Below are 26,116 nucleotides of genomic sequence, written 5' to 3'. Positions count from 1 at the left end.
TGATAAATGTGTTTTACTAGAAGTGTACAAAATAAATATATATCTACTTTTTTATACAAAGCTTTGGTCAGTGTTTCCTTGTGCCATAGTACTGTAGGCCTATTGTGTAAACCCTGAATACTGCTCATCTCCCTCTTGAGATGGGTCTGACTGCTCAGCCACGGCTACCAACTAAATGTTTGTGGTACAGAATGATACCAAAGGGGATGTATTACTCTCACCTGTAGTCTTAATATTCTGTAGTGCTCCCAAAGGGAACTGCACAGGATTCTGCCTAACACTGGGCCGAGCAGGTGGTGTACGGGGGCCTGGTCCGACAGGCTGAGCAGCTCTGAGAACCAGGGTATTGCTGGCTAACATGGGGCTATCAGGATGATCCGAAGGCTCCTCCACTCCCTGATCCTGCAGATGACCGTGTGGACCAGGGCAGTGGGGGGAAAAGCATAAGCGGTCATGTTGTTCCAGGATATCTGCATTGCGTCGCCCAGAAAACCCCTGCTTTGGCCCTGCAGGAGGCTAACTGGAGGCACCTCCAGTTGGTACTGGTAGCAAAGAGATCCACCTGCGGATGACCCCATCTGTTGAAGATCCCCTGAAGCACATGCTTGTTCAGCTGCCAATCATAGTTGTCCGCGCCCAGCCTGCTGAGCCTGTCTGCCTCTAAGTTTGACTCCCCTGGGAGGTGGACTGCCGACAGGTATATGTTGTTCACCAGAGCCCACTCCCAAATGTCGACCGCCAGTCTGCAGAGGGGAGGGGAGCGGGTGCCACACTGCTTGTTGATGTAATACATTCAGGTGGAGCTGTCTGAATGAGAATTGCTCTGCCAGTGATAATAGGTAAAAAGGCTTTGCGAGCAAGCCAGATAGCCATCATCTCGAGCCAGTTGATGTGCTCCAGCTGCTCCTGCCGGGACCATACTCCAGGGACTCTGTGGCTGTCCAGGGTAGCTCCCCATCCTTCTGGGGGATGAGTCTGTGGTAATGGTGAACTGCAGTGATGGTTCCCGGAAGGGCCGGCCTATCCGCAGGTTGTGTCCGTACCTCACCAGATCAGATCCTGGTGGAGCTGTTGTGGAATGCTGACCTGCTCCGTCTGGGAACCCTTCCCCTGGTTCCCGGAGGCTGAGAAATGTAGCTGCAGCCACCTCTTTTTGAGCCTTGTATGAGGCACTGCGAGAAGACATGCTGCCATTGCTCCAAACAGGTGTTGGTACCACCTCCCGAGCTCTTCTGAGAAAATGCCCAGTGGCCCCCTTGATGCCCGTGATCTTGTCCTTCGAGGAGAAGATTCTCTCGGATCTTGTGTCACAGATAAGTCCCAGGAAGGTCAGGCTCTGCGTGGGCACCAACTGTGACTTTGTAGATGGATAGAAAATCCCAGGTCGTATAGTGTATCCATGAGGGAGGATGCTGTATGCTGGACCGCCTCTGGAGATCTCGCCCTGACTAGCCAGTCGTATAGATATGGGTAAATATGATGGCCTTGCGCTCTGAGTAGGGCTCCAACTGCGTTCATTAGCCTTGTAAAGACCCTGGGGGCCGAATTGAGTCCAGAGGGTAGAACCCTGTATTGAAAGTGAAAACCCATGATACTGAACCTCAGGAAGGACTGATGGGGTTCCTAAATTGGTACGTTTAGGTAGGCATCCTTCAGATCCAGGGAGCACATCCAGTCTCCTGCCCACAATGTCTCTGCTATGAAGGCTGTGGTAAGCATCTTGAACTTTTGGAAAGGGAGGGAAAGGTTCAGGGTGGAAAGGTCTAACTCCTCTCAGGCCAGCCTGGTTCTTTTTGTGTATGGTGAAAGTTTGTGAATAGAAGCCCATGCCCCGCTGTGAGGCTGGGACTTCATCTACTGCCTGGCTCGCTACTAGCGAGCGTATCTACACCAACAGAGTTACTATACCGTTCTGCGGGAGGAGAGGGAGGAATGGGGAGCCGGAAGTCCATTGACACTACTGAGAGGATCCATGGGTCCGTGAACCTTGTCTGCCAGCAGTGTGTGTGAAGGGCAAGCCTGCCATTCACCGTAGACTCATGGATCTGGATGGGACTGCCACAATTTCTTCCCCTCTTAGGCTGGGGCTGACGAGGGGGGATTGGAAAACCCCTGGTTAGCCGCCTTGTGCTGTTTGTGACCAGGGGATCTGTCCGGTTGCCTGGACGTCTCTTCTGAAAGCCTCTGAAGCCTCCGAAGGACTGACCCTTGTCCGAGCGCTGGTGCATTTGGCTATAGGTCTTAGGAGTGGACTTGGTGAGGATCGATAAAGATTTTGCTGTCTGCAAAATATTCTTTTTCTTATGAAGTTCCTCATCCGTTGTCGAATGGAACAGGCACCCCCCCTCCCACCCCACTCGAAAGGCAGGTCTAGTATGTGTTCCTGCACATCTTGATTGAATTTTGTAGCTCTTAGCCACACCATCCTTCTCATGTCCATGGCAATGCAAATGGTCCGACCTGAAGTGTTAATGTGGGCCACCATGGACTCCCATTATGTCTTGTGGCACGATTTTGGCCTCAGCCAGCCCAGACTTGAAGCGAGCCTGGCTGTGGGTAGAGAGGTCAGGGAGGAAATCGGCAATCTCCTGCCATAACTTCTTGTTGACAGCAGCCAACATGGCATCCGGTTGTCCTGGTGCAGATGGAGAGTGGCGTTGGAATACATTTTCTTCCCAAACGCCTCCAAGGTCTTTTCCTCCTTGCCCAGGAGTGTGGAGGCCGAAGTCGCATAAGAAGATTGTGGCTTGGAGTACAGTGATGCTGCAACTATCATAGAGGAATGTGGTTGGGGGTGCGCTGACAATAAAGGGGGAGGGGGTCGCCTTTCGTTTGCCTGTATTTAGCACCAAAACACCTATTAGTAGGCTGGGAAGAGTGTGGCTTGAGCCACCCTTTTTTGGCAAGCGCTACTACGTCCTTCTGGCAGTAGTGCGTAGTGTGAGAACTTCAGCCAGTACCCCCGCCTCCGGTTGCTCCACCTGTGGCTGAGGGATTCCTAGGTACTCAGTAATGCTCGCCAGCTGCTCGTGAAAAGCTTTGGCTGATGATGGAGTGTCCGGGTCCTCCTCCTCATCTGTGTCCACTGTTGTGTTCTGCGGGTCCAGGGAGCCAGAGGAGTGCTGGGCAGAGGCAGCTGTGGCATGCTGAGTATCAGTGCCGGAGGCTGCTCAGGTGGGAGAGCCATGGCTGCCGTGATTGGTACAGGCATGGGGGTCGGGGCTGCCATGACTGGTACCAGCATGAGAGCCGGGGGCTGAGCTGGATCCAGGGGCATTGTGGCCATGGGTGCTTGCGGCTGTACATGAGGGAGCGTGTCCCTGAGGATGGTACCCATCTGTGGTGATCTCATGAGTGCGAGGAACTTCTCGAAGAACCTGTCTTCACAGGACGGAGGAGTCCCTGATAGTATAGTCATAGGGTCCTGCCCTGCGAAAAGGATGGATAGGATGTGGACCAAGTGACAGGGGTTGACCAATCCCACCTGGAAGCTCTTTCCTCTGCCTGGTCTCCGAAGGGAAAAGGTGTCAGGTGCCATTTTGTTTTGCTCCGTGCCACGTGCCTGCATCGTGGAACTTGCAGAGCTGAGACTGGCTTCCACCAGTGTGCTGAGCGGTGGTGGTTGAGGCCTTCCCTGCACCTCAGGGCGGGGCTTGGTAGGCGGAGTGCCCTCAGCTGTGGTGCTGGTAATGCTGTGTGCAGGCGCCTACTCATACATGGGCCTGGTGTTAGGACGTAGCCTCTCGGGTTGGGAACCGGTAATAGAGACTTGCGGCCCCTCAGCGGTAGCACCGGTAGGATCTTGCGACCCCTCGGCCTGGCCTTAGTGATGTTGCTGGTCTTAGGACCCAATCGGTCCCTCCCGTCTGGGTGCTTCCTTGGGAAGGAGTCACCCTTACGGGATGCGGAAGAGAGCAGGGCACCTATGTTGGGCCTGGTCTTCCGCTTCACAAACGCTTTGAGGTCCTCTGGAGGCAATCTTCCGTCACCTGGCCAGTCTGTTTTTGAGGCGTGCGGAGTCAATGCGTTGAACGCAGTACAGCCGTGGGGTTCGGACGTTGGGAAGGGACACTCGCAAGCTGGACACCTGTTGAAGCCCGCCGTCGTCAACATGCGCCGGGGAGGAGCATGGCGCCAGCGGACAATGTGGTATCTAGTAATTGAAGAGAAAAAAGACAAGAATACTTCTCCGGGGAAGAGCGTGTGGAATTACTAGTCAGTGGAGTGCATGCTGCCACAGCCGCGCCCCCCGTGCAGCTACATTTAAAGGGGAAGATGATGTTTCTGGTGAAAAAGGTTCTGTATCCCGTCCCTAGCGAGGTAGGGATGCCCTTACAGTATGGAGGAAAGGGGACGGGACGTAGGAGTATATCAGGTATCTCCAGTGCCTTTGGTGGATGGGAAAGTGGAAATATGCATCCTGCAAATCTAACGACACCAACCAGTTCTGTGACTGTAGAGGCTGGAGAATCTCTCGCAGCATCACCATTTTGAATTTGTCTTTCCTCAGAAATATGTTCAAGGCCCTGAGATCCAAAAATGGGACGCAGCCCCCATCCCTTTCTTGGGTACCAGGAAATACTGGAACTACCAGCCTGACCCTCTCTCCTCAGGAGGCACCTCTTCCACGTCAGCCTTCAACAGGGCTTGCAGTTCTACCTGGAGCTCCTGTTACGGTTGTTGGGGATAGGAGGGTGGTCCGTCTGGGGTCTATGCAAGAGGGGTAGACAGTACCCTCATTGGATAAGCTGCAAGGCTCAGGCGTCAGAAGTTATTTACCGCCATTGTGGCATGTGCTTGCCAATCCTCCCTCCAACCAGGGAAGCATGGGGGGAGAACTCAAAGCAGCTTTGTGGCCAGTGCTGTCCCCGACGTGCTGCTGTTGTCTGCTGGCCCCTAAAGGACACCCTGCCCTTTCCGGAGCGTGGGAAACTCCTCTGCCCTTGCCTGGGTTGTGGGGACTGCACCTTTCTCCCAAATGGGGTGAACCACCGAAAGCCTGAACCTCTGGTGCAGAAGCTGAAAGATGGCTTAGGCGCTTGCTGGACAGCCAGGCCCAGTGACTTTGCAGCCAACTTTGAGTCCTTGAATTTTTCTAAAGACTCATCAGCTGTAGAACCAAACAGATGGTCGCTATCAAAGGCAATATCCAGCAACTTCACTTAAACATTAGGGGAAAACCCTGAACTGTGCAGGTAAGCTTGCCTGCGCATCACAGTTGCTGACCCCATAGTCCTAGCCACACAATCCGCAATGTCCAGGTCCAATTGCAGAGCTTGGCAAGCTACCTCCTTGCCGCCATAGAAAACCTTCCCGCATTTACCCTGCTGGGATGTGGCCTGCCGTCTCCTGCATCTTCCTGGTTCACCACCTTCCTGGCTGATGGGGGCTAGGTCCTCTCACTCTCCTCTTTCTATTCATCTTCTCACAGCCTTTTCTGTGGGTCCCCCAGGGCTCAGACTTATCCTGCACCTTATTCAACGTGTACATCCAGCCCCTTGTCCTGCTCATCCGCCCCTTTGGCTTCTACTGCTACTTCTATGCTGATGATACGCAAATCATCATCCGGTTTAATTCATCTTCACCGGTCACTGCGTCCCAGTTTAGGGGTTGCTTTGTGGCGGTCGGAGGTTTGATGAGCACCAACTGGCTCAAATTGAATGGGACAGGACTGAAGTACTGGTGGTTGGATCCCCTGTTTCTGGTTCCTCTTTTCCCTCTGCTTCCACTTTCTGGACGTCTTCCTTCTGGTCCTATGAACTTTGCCCTCTTCAAACCCCTATGTCAGTGGTGAAGAACCATGACTTTAAAATCTCGGCCTCAGTGACCACCCTGCCACAAGTCTGTGCCATCTGCCAGACTGGTCATTACCAGCTTAAAGTTCTTCATAAGGTCCTCTTCTTTGTTCCGTTTCATCCTCGTGCTCCAGTGGTCGCTGCCCTTGTTCTAAGTCATATTGACTACTGTAACTCTGTTCCTTGCCCAACCCCCATATCGTATCCATCATCTTCAACTGCTTCAAAACTTGGCCAATCGTGCCGACACAGGCATCCCTTGCGGCTCACATATGTCCCCTACGCTTTGTTCTCTGCATTGGCTGACTGTCCGTAAACTTATATCATTTAAATCCCTTTGTATTAACCACTGGGCCTTTTATGGACAGGGCGCAGAATTCCAGTAGGCTAAAGTTCCTCTGAATCTCCCAGTGTGATCACTATGCTAGCAAGAAGCTTCCTTGGCTTCAGTTCCCTGCTTTCGACTGGCCAGGAGTGGTGGCCGCTACTTTTTGGTTGCAGTGGCCAAACTCTGGAATACCTTCCCTCTCCAGCTTACGATTACTAAAGACCACCTGGAGTTTCGTCATCGGCTCAAGACCCATCTTTTCTAGCTCTTGACCTCTTTTCTTCCTGCCTCTCTGGTCAAAGCATGGCCATCCATTCATGCACCATAGAATGCAGCTATGGCTATGCCATTCCAGTCTAGCAGCACAACGTAGCCATTCACACAAACACCTGACGTACCTCAACACCTCTGCCACTAGTATACAGTGACTACCAACGAAAATAAAATTTGGTATAGCTGGGCACACATCGAATCTTCAGCCATAGCACTCTATCCTAAACCACCAACAGCACCCACCCATGTGCCTGACCTCTGGGCTGCTTACTGGAGCCTAGCCAGCCACCTGAGTCCTAAGCCGGCGAAAATGCACACAAGCATCTCTTAATTTAAACTCTTAGAACCTCCTACAAATTGGCTGCGGTCAACGAGGGCGTTCCAACCACAAAGCGCATTGAAGGCATACAAATGCGGAAAGAGTGCCATATAAATAACAAATACAATAAAAGGTTGATAAATTGAGTACCACGTGGTGGGTAATGATATCAACTATTACACTGCTTTGATGCCCTCAGGCGAGCTAGCGCTGTACAAAAGAATTGTATTATTATTACTTGGAGAGGACCGTCTTAACCAGGGCATCATACTTTTTAGAATCTGCATCAGTAGGCAATTTGGAGGTTGGTGTCAATGGCCTGGTATTAACCGTGGCTGCCTGGCCCACTAGACCCTGCGGAGTAGGATGGGTTGACAGAGGGGATCTCCCCTCGCAGGCTTATATTTCTTTGTCAACTCGGAATCCCCTGGGGGAGAGGGGATGGAACAGAGTCTTTGCCACAAGGAGGCAATGGGGTCTGCAATGGCCACATTAAATGGCATTGCTCCCTCTGTTGACGGGCTCCTATCAAGGATATCTGTGAGCTCGTAGGCTAAGAGCAGCTTCGCCAGGGCACACAAACCTAGGGCATCCACCACTGGTTTTCGGTATCAGGCATTCGCATTGCCATACGGGTGGGTCAGCTGTATCTCAAGGTTAGGCGTGGTGCCCAAGCCACTGGCGTCTTGCAGACCCTCTGCTAGAGTGATGAGGTCGGCCTAATCAGTGGAAAAAAATAAAATCGCAGCTGCCTGACCCTCCTGACACCGGCTTGAAATCGAGAGCCTGATCCGGTCATCACAGACAATGGCGTGCATCGTCTCAAAGAACGATGTCCTGGACTCTGGGACAAACGGCTTCTTAAGTTTTGGCGCTGATATCGACCTCAACGACATCAAGAGTGTTGGCACAGACTGCGGCTTCGGTGGCATTGTCAACTTAGCTGCGGTCAGCATCCGGCCCGAGGGCGCTGAGCGTGACTCTGTCTCCTTGACAACAGATGCACCGGGCGTAGCTGAGACCTCCTTGTCCTGCTGCATCGATTGTTGATCCCTACCCACAGTGGTCTCCATCTGGAGGATCAGCTCCTTAAAGGCTTCCCACTCGGCCTTGAACGTACCAGAGCCGGAGTAGGACTTATCTCGCTCCACAGAAGAGTCAGAGTCATGCACTTGTTCTTATGAGAAAACGAGTGGCTTCTTGAGTGTGACCTGTTTTTAGCCTTCTTGTCGCGCCTGTCCTGATTCTGTGAGGTGGGGTCCTCCATCTCCTGCTCGGATGATCTGTTGGTCGATCGAGCCGGCGACTTCGACGTAGGGTGCCCGAACTTCAGTTTTGCCACCCGCTCCTGCAATGACTTTCAGGTTCGTCTTCTGACACAACACACAATCTTCGTTGATGTGATCGGTGCCAGGGCACCACAAGCAAATACTGTGTGGGTCAGTCAGATATTTTCAAGTTGCAATCGTTGCACCTCTTAAAACCCAATGTCTTGGGAGTGGACATCTCGCAAACACACTGAATTTGGATTAGAACAAGTGGAAAAACGCAGTGAACATTTTCTCTCATCAGAGTCGTTACTAGAGCAGCATTCTGAGCGGGCAGTAAAAAGGAACTGAGGAACAGGGGCGTAGTGACGTAGTATATGTACGGCGACCGACATCATGTCCAGAGTCGACGAGCAACACGTCGAGTCAAGATGGATTGACGGCCGAGTCGAGACGCACTACGGCCTCTGTCGAACATATTTCCGAGCAGCTGACGCTGGCTGGGGTATTTGATGAGCAATCTGAGGGAGACCGCAATCTATTGAAGGATTGTTTTAAGGCAGAGGTCTTCAATATGTGGGGCGCTCCCACCTGGGACCCACCTGGGTGGTGTGGCCACATGCCTGGGGGGAGGAGGGGAGGGTGCGTGCGATGCAGCACGGCGAGAAAAGAGAAAAAAAATGTTTTTCACACTGACGGAGCATGTGCAATGGCAAGTCACTGGGCCCCCCATGCACATGCTCAGTCAGTGACAACGTAATGGGGTGATGGGGCGTGACCACGAAACAGGAAATAAATGCTCAGTGTGTGCCTGGGTGGCTGACCTTTTATACTCTTTGAAAGAGTTGATTCGAGTCCGGTTTGAGTATTTGTCCCTCCCTGACAGACCTCATTAGCAGGACACCATAGAGACTGCCCATAGGAATCCATTGCCCATGGATTCCTATGGGTAATCCTCATGACTCCCATGTGCCTCTCCTTCGACCCAGTAGTTGGACTTCTAGATTGGAAGTAGGGATTGTGGGAGTTGTAGGTTTTCCTGGAGATGATGGAAAAAACATCTAGGTTTTTGTCCGGATGAAGGGGGTAGATATATTGTGATGGGGGAATGGATTTTCTATTGGGTTTCAATTTCCCTGGACGGTTTCTCCTTTTTCTTACAGAAAGGTACTGGGGTATGATGGGACTCTGCTGATAATATCCCATAACAACTGAGGGGATATCGGGTAGGGGTATATCGGAATAGGAGGAATTCCATGTCTTGCCTGAGCGCGTGTCTCCCATAGTCCCAGAGGACACCCTGCCCAGGTGATCCTCCCTTGCTCGTCCACCCCCAGGGTTACGATCCAAAAACAATGGCCCTATGAACAAAGGATCCCTTGGAATAGCCTGGGAGAAACGAGTCAGGTTTCTCACAATGTCTACTACCTTCGAGGGATGGTTAAATGTTACAGTGACATAGTCCCCCTGGATACTCTTTTCGCTATGTCCTACCAATGATGAATGTCTCAACATCAAAAGGTCCTTACCTGTAAGGAGGGTAAAACGGCATATGTTGCTTATGCAGTGGGTGACTTTATTCATTAAAGAGACGGTATCCTCAGTACAGGAAAGTTGATCTGAACATTTGTTAGTAGCACCAACAGTGGGGCTGCCTTGGGTGATAAACTCAAGCTAAATGTAGTCTCTGTTACCTCTATATACCTCTCTTGCCTAGGCCTTCTTTCACCCGGATAATGACCCCCCACCTCGATTCTTCAAGTGCAAAATTGGGCCTGGTCTATCTTGTGTTAGCAGGTGTTTAGTAAGATCAATAATATCATTGGTTTTACCAAGTGTCCCAGATCTAAAATTCGATTATTTTTTCCTGCAACCACTCTATTTTTTACATTACCAAATGTCTGTTCTTCAACCCCTATAGTTTTAGCACCTTTTCCCATATTCTGGTCAGAACTTCCCATTTCTTTCATTTAGTCAAAGCGAATAGACCCGTTCCTTTTACTACTCAAGGTTCCAGACTAGGTCCCTCGCTATATATATTGGAGATTTTCAACCTCCTAACGGCAGACTCTTAGTATTCGTATCCATCTCCTTTAACGTATCCTCAGCAAAATGTTTCTTACATAACCCCATAAGTGTGTTCAAATTATTTTCTAGTCTTAGTAGAACTCCATGAATGTACAAAACCTAACTTTCCATAAATGTCAAGTTTATCACAAGAGCATATTCGGGATAAGTCTCTTTCAAATTAAGTGATTGTTGTGTCAGGGTGGCATTAAATCCACTTGCTGCTTTTATCTGTTACCTGGCACTGGGACCGCTTGCTACATCCTACGTCTGTGGTCTGCTTCCTACTTGCAGACTTCCCCTGCGAGACGTAATCATGCCACCAATTTTTTCTGTGGTGTTCTCTGCTTAGCAGAGAATATCCTTAAAATCATCTGCAATAGTCTCCGAAGTGTCTTTGCTATAGACTGATTTTTCAGCAAGCATACTTTTCACTTCCAAGGCCCCTACTGCCTTCTTTAGGAAGTGTTCCAGAGTGCCTATAGCGCTTACTAGTGTTAGTGGAAGTTGCCCTCACCATCTGACCATCCCGTGCAATCTGTCTGTGTGCCTTTCTTAGCCTTGTTATTTTTGGTTTCTTCTTTGTCCGTCCCCCTCCTCCCCTAGGGATGAGTGATCTTATGTTTGGCCATCCACTTGAATAACAAATAACTTAAATAGGTGAAACTAAAGAGAAAGTATATGTCAGAGCAATACTATAAATTCAAGTGCAAAATGCAGATTGGCAGAAAATGTATACCAAACAGTTAAGTGCAAAGTGCTTATATACCAAGAAAATTATGAAATCAAAATTAGATTAAAAACCTGTAGTGGCTATAAAACTACAGAATTGAAACATTCCTGTGGACAGCTAAAAAGAAACTGAACATAGCATGTTATAGGAGCAGAAATTGCACCCAGCTGACTTTATGAAGCTACCAAAGGGTATGCCCGACTGGCTTAAAAGGCTTGCTTGAGTCTGTCTCCTCACCCACCCTTTTCGCAGGCAATACTAAATAGCAAAGGAAGGAAAAGGTTTGCCAGATCAAAAGGAATGGCTGTCGACCGGTGAGATGTTTTGGCTGGTTAACTAAGGACCAATCTACAGCCCCTTTTCCTTGTTCGTGAACTTCTTCCTGAACTACTTACTGCACACAAATTCAAAAGAGAGACTCATCAGGCAGAAACAGGGCAATAAGAAAAAACATCCTTCATCAGGCAGAAACAGGACAATAAGAAAAAACATCCTTTTTTTAAAAAAAATATTTTGTATTGATTTTATTCAAACCAAACAACAAAACAAACCAAACAGATCCATTATTCATCCATTAATCAAAATCACTGCTACCCGCTTCCAACCCCCCTTATGAGCCTATTTGTTCTTCGTATGCAGTATCTACTGCGCGTAGCAGGGTCTCACTTCATTCTGAGTCTGCTGGATCCGATATTGTTCCAAACAGTTCTGCTATCAATAATTTCCATGCCGTCAGGGAACCCGCCTCTTCCTCCCCCCTTATGCTGCTCGCCTCTTGCCATACCATCGTTTCAGCCTCCGCCCATTTCTGCAGCTCCTTCCACCACACCTCCACCCATGGCTTGTGACATGACTTCCATCCCCATAGCTATCCTTCGTTTCGCAAGCACATATGCTAAGTCTTTTAGTTTCCCAACATGTTTCAGTTTCCGTGATCTGGGGAACCCACCCAGCAAGCAGGCCCACGCTGTGTTTATAATTAATGTGACCCCCTTGTCCGCTAGTTTTAGTGCAACTTCACCCCAGAAGCGCTCAATTACTGGGCATGACCAAAACATGTGTGTCATGTCAGCGTTTTCCTTAAAACATTTGGGACACGCCTGTCGCTCAGCATTTTCAAACGCGAAATTCTTAGAGGAGTCATGTATGCTCTATGCGTTACATACAACTGTATTTGCTTTAGTCTGGCATTCCTTGACACCTTCTTGTGGTATCCCAGGGCGCGTTCCCACATCCCATCCTCAACCGGGGTCCCTACTTCCGCTTCCCAATCTAGTCTCAGTTGCGTCAGCTCCTTTCCGACCTTAGTCATCATCATCTCATACAATCTAGAGATCTCGTGCCCACCTTCCGATATGTCATATATAGCCCCTATAATAGCATCTGGTTCTTCTGCTAGCACTGTTTCGGGCCACGCTTTCCCAATTTTCTGTACCATTCTATGATATGTTACATCTTGGCCCGTATGTAATCCCTCTTCCTCAAGTCCTTTGAGATCCCTAATGGTCCCCTCTTGCCAAATATCCCCTAACGTGACCAGCCCCACCGGTTCCCAGTAGGTCCCGATTATCGCCCTCAGCTGCCCATCTCCCCCGTCAAAGCAACCAGGGGTACCTGCGGGGAGCACGGGAAAGGGTCCCCCATCATCCGGCATGCTCGACGCCACATTTTCCACCCAAGCCTCATCATCCCAGGACGTTCAATAATTTCTGAATCGGGCAGCCAGATAATTTCCTTTAAGTAAAACGGGCTACAATCATGCCCCAACAACCTTAATTCAGGGGTTGCCTCATCAGAGAGCCATTTGCCTACATATTGTAGCTGGCTCGCTACATAATAAACCTCAAAATTAGGCAGTTTAATCCCCCCTTTTTCATAGAAGTTCTGCAACTTCCATAGCGCCACTCTGTTTCAGGTGCCATGCCACAGGAAGTCCCTACACGTAGTATTTAGTTTGACAAAGAACTTCTTCGGTATCATGTATGGAATATTACTAAAATAATGTAAAAGCCTAGGCAGGACCACCATCTTAAGCATTGCCCCTCTTCCCATCATTGCTAGGGGCAACTTCTCCCAGAACCTCATGCATTTCCCGATTTTCTCAATGGCCATCTCGGTGTTGTGTTTGTGTTCTTCTTCTGCCGTGTGATACACGTCTATTCCAAGGTATCTAAAAGAACTAACCGCCCATGGTATCTGCAACACCGGTAACCTTTCCACAGGGGTTCCCTTATAGCTACCCAGCGGGAAAATGCTAGATTTCTGAGGATTCGCCGCAATTCCGGACAGCCCCGCATACCTCTCCATCACATACGGGATATACTGGAGACGTGGAGGCGCCAAGTTGGAATCCGCGCCCTCGGGGGGTAGTATTGCCATCCGAGCACCAAGGGCGAGTGCTCCGAAAGGACCCTCGCCTTGTGTTCTATCTGAGTGATCTCTGTCGTTACATCTGGCGTGGCAAAGATGTAATCAAGCCTTGTATGTAACTGCTGCGGGGCAGAGTAGTGCGAGTATTGCTTCCCATGGGGATATTTCGTTCTCCACACATCTGACAAACCAAAATCATCTAGCAACGTCTTTAATGCTTTAGCCGCTGGGGTGGGCCTATCAATCCTGCCATCCGATCTGTCTACCTTGGGGTTCAGCACACAATTAAAGTCCCCGCCCCAGATCACAGTACTACCTACACACACACTGAGGTTGGTGCACAGAGTTCTTAAATATGCCGCCATGTTATGATTGGGGGCATATGCATTTACAATGCTCACCTCTCTATTCTCCACCAGCCCCCTCAGTATGACCATCCTCCCATCTGCCTCCACCGTTTCTTGCAACATTTGGAACGGGACATGCGGCGCTACCCAGGTAAGCACTCCTCTAGCATAGGCAGAGTACGACGAACCCACCACAATCCCTCTCCATTTTTTCTTCCCAGGTAAGCACTCCTCTAGCATAGGCAGAGTACGACGAACCCACCACAATCCCTCTCCATTTTTTCTTTACCAGCTCCATTTTTTCCCCTGTCAGATGTGTCTCCTGCAACAGCGCAACGTCTATTTCTTGCCTTTTTAGGTACAACATGACCTTATTCCTTTTCAAATAGCTATTAAGTCCACTGACATTCCACGTGATTATTTTAAGATCACCCATGACTCGTCAATGCCCTTCTTCCTTACTTCTAACAGATCCCTTCCTCCCGCGCAAAACAAATACAACCTTCCAACTCTTCTATGTAGGTTCATATCTATACTTAAGTTCCCTGTAACTATGTACACATCAAACTCCCCACCTCCCTTCCCTCCCCCCTCCCTGCCCTTCCCCAACACCCTCCCCAACTTTTGCCCAGCTCCATTCCTGGATCTCAGGCACCCCCACATCTGGCCCTGTCCAGCACCAGCCTAAGCTCAGGGCCCAGTAGGGTGAAGCCGCCCTAATGGCCACTCAACTACTAGTATTTCGGGGTGGATTGCTTTCATCCTGTTGCTCCCATTTCCAAGTATATTACGCTTTATGTCAATTCTATGTATCACCCTTTTACATTTTACCCACTATATTCCAGTCCATGCCGAGCCAAAGGTCCAAAAGCTACACAATGTCGATCCGGTCTCGCTTACCCAGTGTAACTAGGGTCACACTCCCACTTACCCGGAGTGTCAAAGAAAAGTGCTCTGCTCTTATGTAACACCTTCAGCCTCGCAGGGTACAGGAGCATGTACTTGATATCCGCAGCACGCAGCATTCTTTTGACGGCCACGTAACTGTACCTCTGCCTCTGCACCAACATTGTGTAGTCCGGGTTTGCTGTTATAGTGGTAGATGCTCTTTCTATTGTTCCGCCTTTACGAAAATATTGTAGGATCTTCTCTCTGTCTTTATAGTTCAAGATCCTCGCGATGATCGGTCTCGGCGGAGCTCCAGGTCGTGGTTTCCTCATTAAGGCGCGATGTGCCCGCTCCACCGTGAACCCTTGTGAGAGCATGTCTGTTCCTATCTCCTGGAGGATCATATTCTCCATATAGTTTGTAGGGTCTTGGCCTTCTTCCCCCTCCGGCAGGCCGACCACCCGTATGTTATTTCTTCTCGCCCTTCCTCCCGCTTCTTCCACCCGATTCTCAAGATTAGTAACCTACTGTTTTAGCGCATGGACTTCTTTTGCATTGCTAGTGCTGACATCTGTATCGGTCTTCACTGCGCTTTCAAGGCCACTCGTTCTCTCAGCCAGCGTCCTGACGTCTTGTCGTAGCAAGAAAAGCTCAGTTCCTACCGCGTCAATCTTGTTCTCTAGGGCGGTCCGTAGGTCTGCCATTGCCGATCCCCATTTCGTGCTCCAGGATCTGATGCTCGTCTCCTTCTGGGGCTTCTTCCGCAGGAATCGCAACCGTGCACTGAGCCGATGTCGTGGGGGTCCTCTGCGTTTTTGCAAAGACCTCCATTGTGGGTTGTTTGGTCTTGGCTCTTAATGCTTTCACCGACATTGCGCCACCCTACACACACAACCAGTTTCAGTTCAGAGCTGTTACTGCGACACCTTTGTTCCTTCAGTTGCTATGATAGCTGTCTTCCGGCTCACATTTGCTATGGTGCACCCAATCGTCACTCGGATGGATTGTAACCTCTCACAGATTATTTTACACTTATAATTCTTATTAGCTCACACTTCAACTGGCACCTCCTCCTGAGTCCAGGTTGCTTAGGCACATGTGTTTGGGTGCCCCTGTGCGGTAATATCAATCACGTGTACGTATTATGTTTAGATTCTCTTTAGTGGATACTATGTGCCATTTTAAGGGGTGCGTTAATTTACACTACACCGGTCCTTGTCATTTGCATTTACCGGCACACTCGTAGAACCACGTACACGTGTATATTACAACATTGAGCTGGGCACTGCTGCATCTGTGGCCCGCGGCCCCCGCCTCAGTCACTGCCGATCCGCTCTCAGGTCACCGCACGTTCGTACTGCAACGAGATACGAGCTTTCAAGCCCTGCCGCTCGTTATGTTTTCAGCGCCAACCAGCGCGCGCTCTCCACCCTTCAGTGCGATCCATTGAAGTCCGCCCTGCCGAGGGCTCTCAGCCCGCGGGCGCGCCCGCTGTCTACTTCGTGCTGCAGCCCGTTTCACTTCTGTTGTGTATGTGTGCAGGCACGGCTACTTCAAAGAGGCGCTGGGAGCCGCGCTTGCACACGCAGCCCCTCTATTTTCAAAGTGTCTCTGCAGGAACGCTCCCAGCACAAAGTTATTCAAACACCATCCTGTCAGTTCGGGACCAAAAGAAACATTGTTCCCGCTGGGCGCTGGCGGTCGCCGTCTCCCCGCTTCGCCAGGGCCTCAGGGATCAAGCCACAGCAGTTAGCAATTGCAAGCCGTCTCACGGGGCTAATCGCGATTACCTTTCCACAGTATCCAGCCGCACCGGCTCCTCGGGCCCGTTACCTCAGAAACGCGGTCCACTTCAGGCGTGCAGTGTTTCTCCTGTGCAGCCTTCTATTAAGCGCTCCGTTCAGTCAGGAAGGATAAATATAATTACCAAGATGCGACAGCTGTTCCACTGTTCGCGGCCGCTTCAACTAAAGTCTATGTATCTATTGATACACAAGCCCAGATGACTCACTCTTCAGGATACACACCATCCAGGCATTCCAACGCTCGAACATTCAATTTCCCTGCACAAGTGTCATTTTCGAAAGCGTAATTCTGCAATTCACTGTCGGATCAGCCGGAGCCCAGCACAAAGCACGTCCTACTCCATGGCTCTCAAGCCACGCCCCCTAGAAAAAACATGCTTAGAAGCTCTTTCCTGGTGCCTGCCATGTGGCCCCAAAACATCAGCATCGCTTGCAGTTGCAGACTTCTCTGCAACTTTGCAGGCCGAGGGGCCAAAGCATGAGATCGTCAGGAAGGCAGGGGACACCATGGCGCCCAGAACAGCGGCACCCCTTGCGTTATATCTCCATGGCACGTAGAACTATATGGCCAACCAATACCAGCAGGTGAAGGCCAAGTAGCCCAAAGCTCTCCATGTCAGGCCCAATCAAAACCACCCAGTTATTTAAGTGTAGAAGAAAGATTAAGAAAGACTCAGGCTCAGGGTTCCTTGACATCATATTGGCAAATAAAAACATAAAACATCTGGCACCAGGAAAGCACAAAGCCAGGCACACGTCAACAACAGCCCAGCAGGAGCAAAGCAGGGAGCCTTACAGAGAAACTGCCAGCTCACCCTTCCCACACACCAGACACACACAAACACAGGTTTTGGCATCCAGCCCATCAGGATGGCCCTAAAGACTGCCAAACACTTAGGTTCACTACACAGTATGTGCACTGGGGCTGTCCTGGGTAAGAAGCAACCATAGGCCAGTTTAAACTGTGAGGGAGCAGTGCTGGGCTCACAGTGTGCCCACTTTCACACAACAGCCACGTTAGGCCTGTCTGGTGGTCACCACAGACAAAGGTATAGTTAGAAACAAAATTGCTTTGTGTATGACTTAAAACAATACAGTAAACCCCAGTGATGCCATATTTGCCCATTGAAATAACAATGCTGTAAGCAGGCTGTCCCTCTGTTGAAGCCAAAACTATATCATAATTTCCAGCATAATTACAGGGTGCTGTTGTGGTGTGGCACATTAATTGCCAACTACATCCTCTGCATACACAGAGGATTTTGAAACTTATCAAAAGTTTCTCCATCATAACCTTCACAAGCTGAGTGAACCAGAGCACAAGGTACCGCACAGGCAGCATTGCAAGAGGGTTAGGATGAGGGAGACTACTATCGAAGATGGTGAAAATGCCAAATAAAGGTTTGCTTGGGCCCCATCAGCCCAAAGTAAGGCAAGCTGCACCTAGCAGCAATAACCAATCCTGTTCAAATAACCCAGCACATGTGGGGAAACTCACTCAAATCCCAGCCCAGGGGGAGAAGGGATAATGCTATGAAACCCAAAGAAACCAGGCAAGTAGAGTAGGTTGTCGGAGGCGCAGGAGGCTCGACTTTGGCAGGTGGTGAGAACTAGAGCAAGCAGAGGCTGAAGAGGCAGAGGAGTATGGGGAGATAGCAGCAGTGTAGAACAGGAGGTGGTGGTGAGGGCTAAAAGGCTTAACGAGGAGGTGGCAACATCAAAAAGAGGATGGTGGCAGGTGGTGATTTGAAGAGGGCAGGAGGAGCTTACATCAGTGGGGAAAGGGTGATGGTACACAGGAGGTGATTATATCAGCTGGGTAGAGTGATGCAGACGAGGTGGTTGTGGTGTAAATGGGGGCAAAAGTGGCACAGGAGGTGAAATGATAAAATTAAGTAGCAGTGATAAAGCTGAGATGAGAAGTTGGTAATCTGAAAGATAACATCAGGACGTGAAGGTGGAAAAAAGAGGGGCAGGTGGGGACTCAAAGTGGTGGGGCAGAATCATTTAGATGGAGGAAGGTTCCCTTACTATGCAGGGCAAGGCAGTATGATCAGAAACAAGAGTAGGATTCAGAGGCCATAATAGTATAAGAGATGAAAGGAGCGAAGACGTAAGAGGGGGCATTATTCAGGTAGACCACTGATCCATTGGCTGGCAAGAGTACATGACAGAGTGAATCTTGGGGTATGGAGCGCCAGAAAATCCTGCAACTAGAGAGTTATCAGAAAAAGGGCTTTGTAAACACTGAGGCCTACAAGAAACCCTACAGACTGGAGCTCTGTAATGGGGGGCATTGTATGGGACACAGAGGCAAGACTGATTATAACAGGTTATTTAACATGGGACGTTAATAAGTACATCTGTACGGAGCCCTGCCAGCAATCGCCCTTCTCTGTCGCCAACCACCAGTCTCTCGCGCTCCTCCTCCGCCTAGAGCGGCCGGTCAGCTTGTGACGAAGCACTCAATGCACAAGGTGACATAGTACACATCGCCTCTCTTTGTAAGTGAATGAAGAATGTGCAGAGTTCCTCTCCTACACATATTCTGTCAGATGTCTGGGTCTCTGGGACGTTCTCCCCAACCTTGACTGGCGAGAATCTCCAGCTTTATGTATGACCAGGCAAGGAAAATTCACTTCTAAGTTGTTCTAACACTTCTGCATTCACTCCCTCTGCTAAGTCTTTATTTACTTGAACCCTTACAGCAACATTCTCTCCCCCATCAACATTTCATCTCTCTCTTCTCTCCATTCCCTTCCCCAGAGACACTATCTCCATGTTCCATGCTCCATGCTCATCCATAAACCACTCTAACAGCATGTTTAAAGACTTCTGTCACCACATTGGTCTTAGACCACTTACAAAGCCACTCTCTGAGACTATTGGGGCTTCAATATATCCCATCCTCGTCACCACTGTAATGGAGGAGCGGGGGGCATTATATGGGACACGGAGCCAAGGATGTTTACAACAGGTTCTTTATCATGGGAAGTTCACAAGTAAATAAGTAAATCTGTACGGAGCTCTGCCAGGCTTCGCCCTTCTCTCCATCGCCAACTGCCAGTCTCTCTCGTGCTCCTCCTCCACCTCGAGCACTCCAGCCAACTCATGATGCAGCACACAACGCAGAAGGTGACATACTACAAGCTCTCAGAGCAAGAAAAAAGGTAACAAAACCCCTTTCTGGACAGTAAGAACATTAAGACTCATTGAGAAGCAGGGATTCCATTATGGGGTTCTCCTCAAGAGGGGAAGGGGCAGGCCAAGTTAACCAATGATAAGAATCATCCTGGCCATTTTATCTGGAAATATACCATTTTACTTTAAGTTGGTCCTTTTTGAAAATATTCCCATAAAAAAGGTTATTGAACTTGGCCTTTTGGTCTTAGTTTACTTCTTGGTTCCAGGTAAGCCCTGTGAAACCCCTTATTGCAAAGAGTGAAATAATGCTAGACTTGGAGAAAGATCTTAAAATAGTTAGGTCTGTGGATGAATGGGGTGATGTGCCCTCAAGTTTCATTAAAATCTGTCCCAAACGCCATCTTTACTATGCAGAACTGAAAGTATAGTGCCCTGTGTTAGGCAGAAACCTGTGCAGTTCCCTCTGGGACCACTGCAAAAGATTTAGGACTACAGGTGTTTGGCAGTAAACCCACTTGGTAGCAGTCTGTACCACACAGATTCACTTGGTAGCTGTGGCTGAGCGGTCAGACTTCCCCCAAGAAGAGTTAGGCAGTATACAGAGTATTCACAATAGGTCAAGAGAACACAGTAGAACAAGTAAATACTGACCAGGGCTTGGTGTAAAAGAGATATAATGATTTATTTAAAACCACATCTAGAAAAACACACAGGCACTAATACTAAGCAATTCAAAAACACGGTCACTAAAAGATATACACTCCCTTAAAAGAATATTAGACAAGTCTTAAGTAAAGCCCCACTTATTTTCAGACATCAGTGAGCGCTTAACGTAGATGGCACTCTAATAGTTCGTTTTAAAAAGGGAGAGAAGAGCAGAGAACAAATTGAAACAGATCTCAACACTTTTATCAGAACATAACAAGAGGGAAAGGCAACGTAAAACCGTGAAGTTAGAGTTCAAGCGGCCGGATCCACTTTTCGAGGATCCAAACGAAATGTGTCCAAGGTCACACGGTTCCAGTGCACAAAAGTCTTGTAAAGGTTCAAAAAGGAGTTGGACCAAAGAAAGGGACCAGTTAGAGGGTCAAGGCGGCCAGCCCAGTCCAGAAGGTTAAGGGGTTATTATTAACTTGTAGCAATCTTTAGAAAGGGAGGCCTGGCGGACACGGTACCTTAAGTGCTGAGAACGCTCCAGCGGGGGCAGTTGTTCCTGGCAGCGGATGCAAGTCGGTGCTTCGTCCGGGGGAAGAGAGGATCTCGTCGTGGAGGAAGACAGGAGTCTGTTGCACTGCCAGGGAAGAAACCAGCCGCGGAGTTTCTCAGGTACAAGGAGTGGTCCGGTGATTTGCGGTTCAGTGGTGAGTGGCTATCGGCCGCCAGGGTGCTTGGCACGGGCAGTTCGACCACAAACCGGGCTGGGGTGCGAAGAAAGGAAGGTAAACTGGTTGTGCCCACCAGTCAGGGGAAGAAGCCTCTCCAGCCGGGAGATCTTCTCTGTCGTCGAGAAGTGGTGAGTCGGTTCTGCAGGGCTCCACCGGTGGTGTCGTGTGGTAGGTCAGCTCAGCTTCTCCCTCGTCAGATTCTCAGGTCCTGTGGCGACTTCTGAAGTTCCAGTCCCCAAAGCCCTGCTTTTATGCAGAAAGCCCCCATTCACTCAGCCTAGCTGTCACTCAAACATGCTAAGTGGTGAGCCGGCCGGCTCACCACTTGGGCCAATCACACAAGAGTGTGACTTGAGTTACCAAGGTAACTCAGTCCAGGGTGCCTAAAACCCCTCCCGCACCCCCTGTGGTACCCAGACATAGTGGCACCACTTTTGGAGGCTTCTGTGGAGAAGCCCGCCAAAAAGTGGAATAAAGGGCTCGACTTGGGTTGGAGTCACAGAAGAGAACACAAACACCATTTTAGAATCGAATCTGGGCAAAAAATACCAACCGGAGAATTAATATTAATTAAATAAACCGGCGGTATGTTCGAGGCTATGAGAATTAAATAATTAAAGTTGGTAGCCTCGAACAATGGGAAAATCCCATAGGAAAATATTCGCGGTCGAATATAAAAAGTAGTTTCCACTGCCACCAGCCAAAACTCGATCAGGGGGGACGGAGATGTGCCCCCTCGACTAACAGACCCCGGGGCAATCGAATTGCCCCGACCAGTACGTCCACAATATGATGGTTTGTACTGGTGTCTGTTAATAATTTGGGACTAGTAAAGCCAATGGTGACTTTACATGCCCTGGGAGACAGTAGTCAGTGCGAGGGTATGGGGTCTATGGTGGGGTGTCACTATGACACCCCTGGGTTACTGCACGGAGGGTGCTGTGTAACACACATAGGAAAAACACATGAGACCCTATGGAGTAAAGGACCCCATAGCCCATAAAACACATTACCAGTCAAAGGAATACCATAAATCATGTCCAAGAGTGGGAGAAAAAGAGTCTCACTCTTGGCAGGAGGAAAAAAAAACAACTCCAGAAAACCAGCAAAGCTGCTGGGGGACTCACTAGGTTAGGAAATTCAGCCTAAAGTGAGAATTCTCCCTAATACCCTGATACTATCTACACAACCTCCATGAATGTTCTGCTATGGACCCCATGTGGGAGGAAGTATTTGGTAGACTAAACTTGGCGACTGAATCTAGAACTGAGCCTACAACCAAATTGGTATTCTAGCTAAATAGGCCAGCCGCCTTAGGCTTGGGGGAAGATCCCCCAAATTTTCATGCTATAGAAAGGCATTGAAATGGAAGAAATTTTGAGGAAGTGGATTGTCAAAAGGGCTGCAGGGTGGCATGGGGTACACTTCGGGCAGTGACAAGGGGCACAGGTGTGGCTGGGGAGCCAGCAGGGGTAGTGAACTGCATGACAATGGTGGCAAGGACATTGCAAGAGCGAAGGGGGAGAGGGAAGCGGGCTAGAGAGAGGATTGGGAGATGCTGGCAAGTAAGAAGCGAGCTGCACAGGTGTGGCGAGCGAGAGGGTGATAATTGGGTAAGACTGGACAGCAGTAGGGAAGCAGGTCAGGGCACAATATGGACCACAAGCAGATGTTCATCACCAGAAAACAGTGGAGGATAAATTGTATTGTACGATAACTATTGCATAAAACAGGGGTTCTGTAAAACGCAACTTGGTTATGTGAGAAAATCATGTTGCCAACAAGTGAGATAGACACAAGTGATCACAGTTCAGGGGTGTTTATTGAACAATGAATGCCGTATGCAGGTTGGAAAAACACCTAATCTAAACTTAAATCTAAGATGGGAGCAAGTGTTGACCATCAAATGAAAAATAAGGCAGTCCTAGTGGCGCTGTGTCAAATAAAAAGGGCCTATACTAAGAAACCTATTGCCAAACCTTACAACTAATACAAAAAAGGGTGTGGGGAAAGAAGTGTTCTCAAATAATAAGTCAAGATGCGGTAGCCTGGGTCTCCCTTCCCCATCTTTGGAGCATGGGGTAAGATGGGAGCTTAGAGCATAGCACAGTGTCGGGCCTCTCCAGCACGAGACGTCGGTTCCAATGGCAGTTTTCAGGACCGTCGATGGCCAAGTCTCATTTCCTCTGAAAGTTTCTTGCCTTCGGGGCCCGACATGTTCTCATAACAAAAACGAAAGCTCTTTTAACCAAATGAAAGTTCCTTTAGGGTGATAATGGTTCACCACTGGGTCCCCCCTCTTCTGGGCGCTGACCAGTCACGTATTGTATTCCTCAATTTATATCTCAGTTCTTTTCTTACTTGAAGTTCGGATGATAGCTTCACCCCTGGATTTCCGTCGGTCGCGATTGACCCCTCTCGATGGTCAGTACTCGGGTGATGGCATCACCCCTGGATCTCCCACTGCCGGGCTCAGACCTTTCTTCTCTGGCATCCCTCTTTCGGGTCCACTCTTGCCATTTCTTTAACTTCTGCTTTCACTTTTCTCAATCTTGGGGTGGCAACCTTTCACCCTTGGATCCTCCTCTGCCGGGCTCCAACCCCTCTTGATTCTTAGCCTTCCTTCACCAGGTTTACTGTGGCTCTCGATCAGGGTGATATTGGCCGACACCTGATAATTGTAGTTTCGCTCAATTGGGGATCTAGCAGAGCCTCTTGAGTTTATCACCCCCATGGTGCTGGTTTCTCTCTGTAGCTGGTCTCCCCTTAACACTTTTACAGTTCATTCATATTTTATCGAACTTTGGTTCAAAACTTGACACTTTGCAATTCTCACTCAACACAACCCAGTTCTTATCGTTTCCCTCTCGACTCACCAGCTGTGATGAACCGCTTAGCTTTTTTTGTTCATCAGAGTCAAGGCCGGTACCACAGTCACGGGAGCTTTCCTTGGCTCCTGCTTATTGGCGTACGCTTGCCCCGTGTACCGTTGACATCTGCTGCAAGACACTGGTGCTATTGTTTGCGGTCGTAGGCTCTTTTCCTCAAAGGTTATGCAGGTCTGGGACGAAGAGGGCAAGGTCTCGTCCCTTCTCGTCACCCTCTTGATTCCTGCCGCCTTTCTCCTTCACTTGAACTGCTGCACCTGGTTAGCTGTCTTGTCGTACTGTCTGCCGTACTTGCCTTGCTCGTACTGTGCTCTTTTCCATCCCTGTGGGGAAAGGAAAGGGCCTGTCAGGTATGTGTGTGGTTCAGGTTAATTGCCTGACTTTGCCTGACACTGGGGTTGGGACATGTCAAGTAAACAGTTTTATTACAAGTCTGTTGTCTTTTGTCTCGGAAGAAAGTGTTCGTGCCGGAAACAGAAAGGGTTGGAGTGTCAAAAAAACTGGTGGTAGAGTTTCCAAATATCCTACAGGGTCGGAAGGGAAAGAGGGGTCATGTGGAATTATAGCCTTCGTATTTGGGTTTGGGTGCACTCGGAAGGGTAGGTTTTGGAGGGTTTGTTAAAAGGACAAGAATGACTGGGATGGAGAACAGAACACAGGGGATTGTGGGAATGGTAGTTTTCTGTCACAGTGGACTGGGCACTCGGAAAATTGCAATCAGAGGGGCCGGATTGGTAGGGCTTGTGGGGATCGTGAAATGAACAAGGCGGAATGTGGTAACGGTAGTACTTTATCTGAGCTGGTTGGGAGTGTGGGAAAGGATAATCAGAAGGACGAGGAAAAGAAGGATCGGGAGTATTCGGGTGCATAACAGGAAGACAGGGATTCTGGGAGATGTATTTTCCCACAGCACTGGGTTTCGGGTTAATTTAGGGTTTGGGAAAGTTAGATGGATTGTTGGTTTTGGCTACGGAAGATTCATTGGGAGGAGGGGATTTAAAATTGACGTATCCTGTCAGTAAGGCATTAATCCCTCTGTAAATAACTCCCATCTTGAGCTCTTCACTCCTCTAACTCCAACTCCCTCAAGGTCAACCGTTTTTCAAAGAAAAAAGCTGGGGGTAGATCTCGGTCTTCGGCTGGGGCGTCCCTCTAGAACATCCTCCCTGCCACTCAAACATTTAGAGAACCATCTTCGGTTCCGGAAGCACCTCAAGACCTTCCTCTTTGCTTCTGCCTTCGCCCCTCCTCTCCCCTGCTGATCTTTCTCTCTCTGGACCGTGCACCTGGCCTACCCTCTGTCTTCCGGGCCCAGGTACCTGCCATCATCCCGCACTGCCTCCGGGTAAACCGTGCACTAAGGTCTGTATCTGTAACCATACAGCCCCCCCCCCTTTTATTTCTTTATGCATTTATCAGACATACCCTGTCTGCTGCCCCAACCCAGTACTTGCCACTTGTTGGCTGCACTACCACTGTTTGTTGCCTTTAGTATGTATTTATTTTATTTATCTTTTTTCTTTGCTCCACACTTTCCACATCTCCCCTCTTCCATGCACTTTTCCCCTTTCCTTCTGCTATGAACTTGAGCGTTCTCAATGTCACTGGGCCTAGTAAGATTTTTTTTTTGTTCTCCCTTGTTCCCCTCCCTTGCCTTGTCGCGCTCTGAAACACTTGTGTACGTGCATGATACAAATACAATATCGTATCATATCCTACAAAGGGCTTAGGGATTTCGTCGTCCTCCTCTTCTTTTTCCCCAGTATTATACCGCATCTCACCTGGGGCATTTCCCCTGAGCACAAGCCTGGGGGTTCCTTTACCCAGGTGATCCTCCCTCGCTCGTCCACCCCCAGTGTTGGGATCTGAGAGCGACAACCCTCTCCTGGCCAACTGAATAAGGAATTCTCGAGGTCTTGCAGGGAGAATAGCCTCAGGTTTCTCACAGTATCAGTGCAAGTGAAAACCAGATTCTGTGGAAGCACATAGAACCATGATTAAGCGGTGATGGGGTGGAAGTCACTGTGGCATTTTATTTTTAAAATACACAAGCTTACACTGTCTGAATGCAGATGTGGTAGTGGTTGATAGAAAAAGTTACTTTTCTTGCATTTTCTAAAGGCCAGGCATCTGTTCTTTCCTAGGTGAGCTGCATTTGGACTCAAAGGTTGCAGTGCTCCATTGCTATGTCAACAAAACACAAGGAAGTGATGACTCTTCAAGAATGGGATCTCCTTGCCTTCATTTTCACTAGCTTTGCAAACTGTTGACAGGAGCACTAAGACATGCTTTTCCCTAACTGTTTGTTGCTCGGAGACAAAGAATTTACCCAATATGCTCCCAGGTGGCCTCTGGGTGCATAGTGTTTCAAGAAGCAAACATGATGGTCAGGATCCAAACCCCATGATCTGTTGCTGAAATCTTTCAAATTCTGGAGCTACTTTAAAGATGAGGAATCTACGGGAGTACAGTATCCATTAAAACAGAATATATATACTGAAACAAT

At 49.1% G+C, this 26,116-nt stretch overlaps 1 protein-coding gene across 5 annotated transcripts in view; it reads right to left on the bottom strand.

The window, feature by feature from the left end:
• The window catches only part of CDK5RAP2 (CDK5 regulatory subunit associated protein 2), a 2,172,192-nt gene that overhangs the window by 1,090,511 nt on the left and 1,055,565 nt on the right, over positions 1-26,116 (bottom strand). The window lies entirely within an intron of this gene.

This window comes from Ambystoma mexicanum, chromosome 8 (genome assembly GCF_040938575.1).
Source record: "Ambystoma mexicanum isolate Mex_15411 chromosome 8, UKY_AmexF1_1, whole genome shotgun sequence".
Taxonomy (NCBI): Eukaryota; Metazoa; Chordata; class Amphibia; order Caudata; family Ambystomatidae; genus Ambystoma; species Ambystoma mexicanum.
Note: the sequence above shows the minus strand (reverse complement) of the source record. Positions and strands in the feature narration are given on the sequence as shown.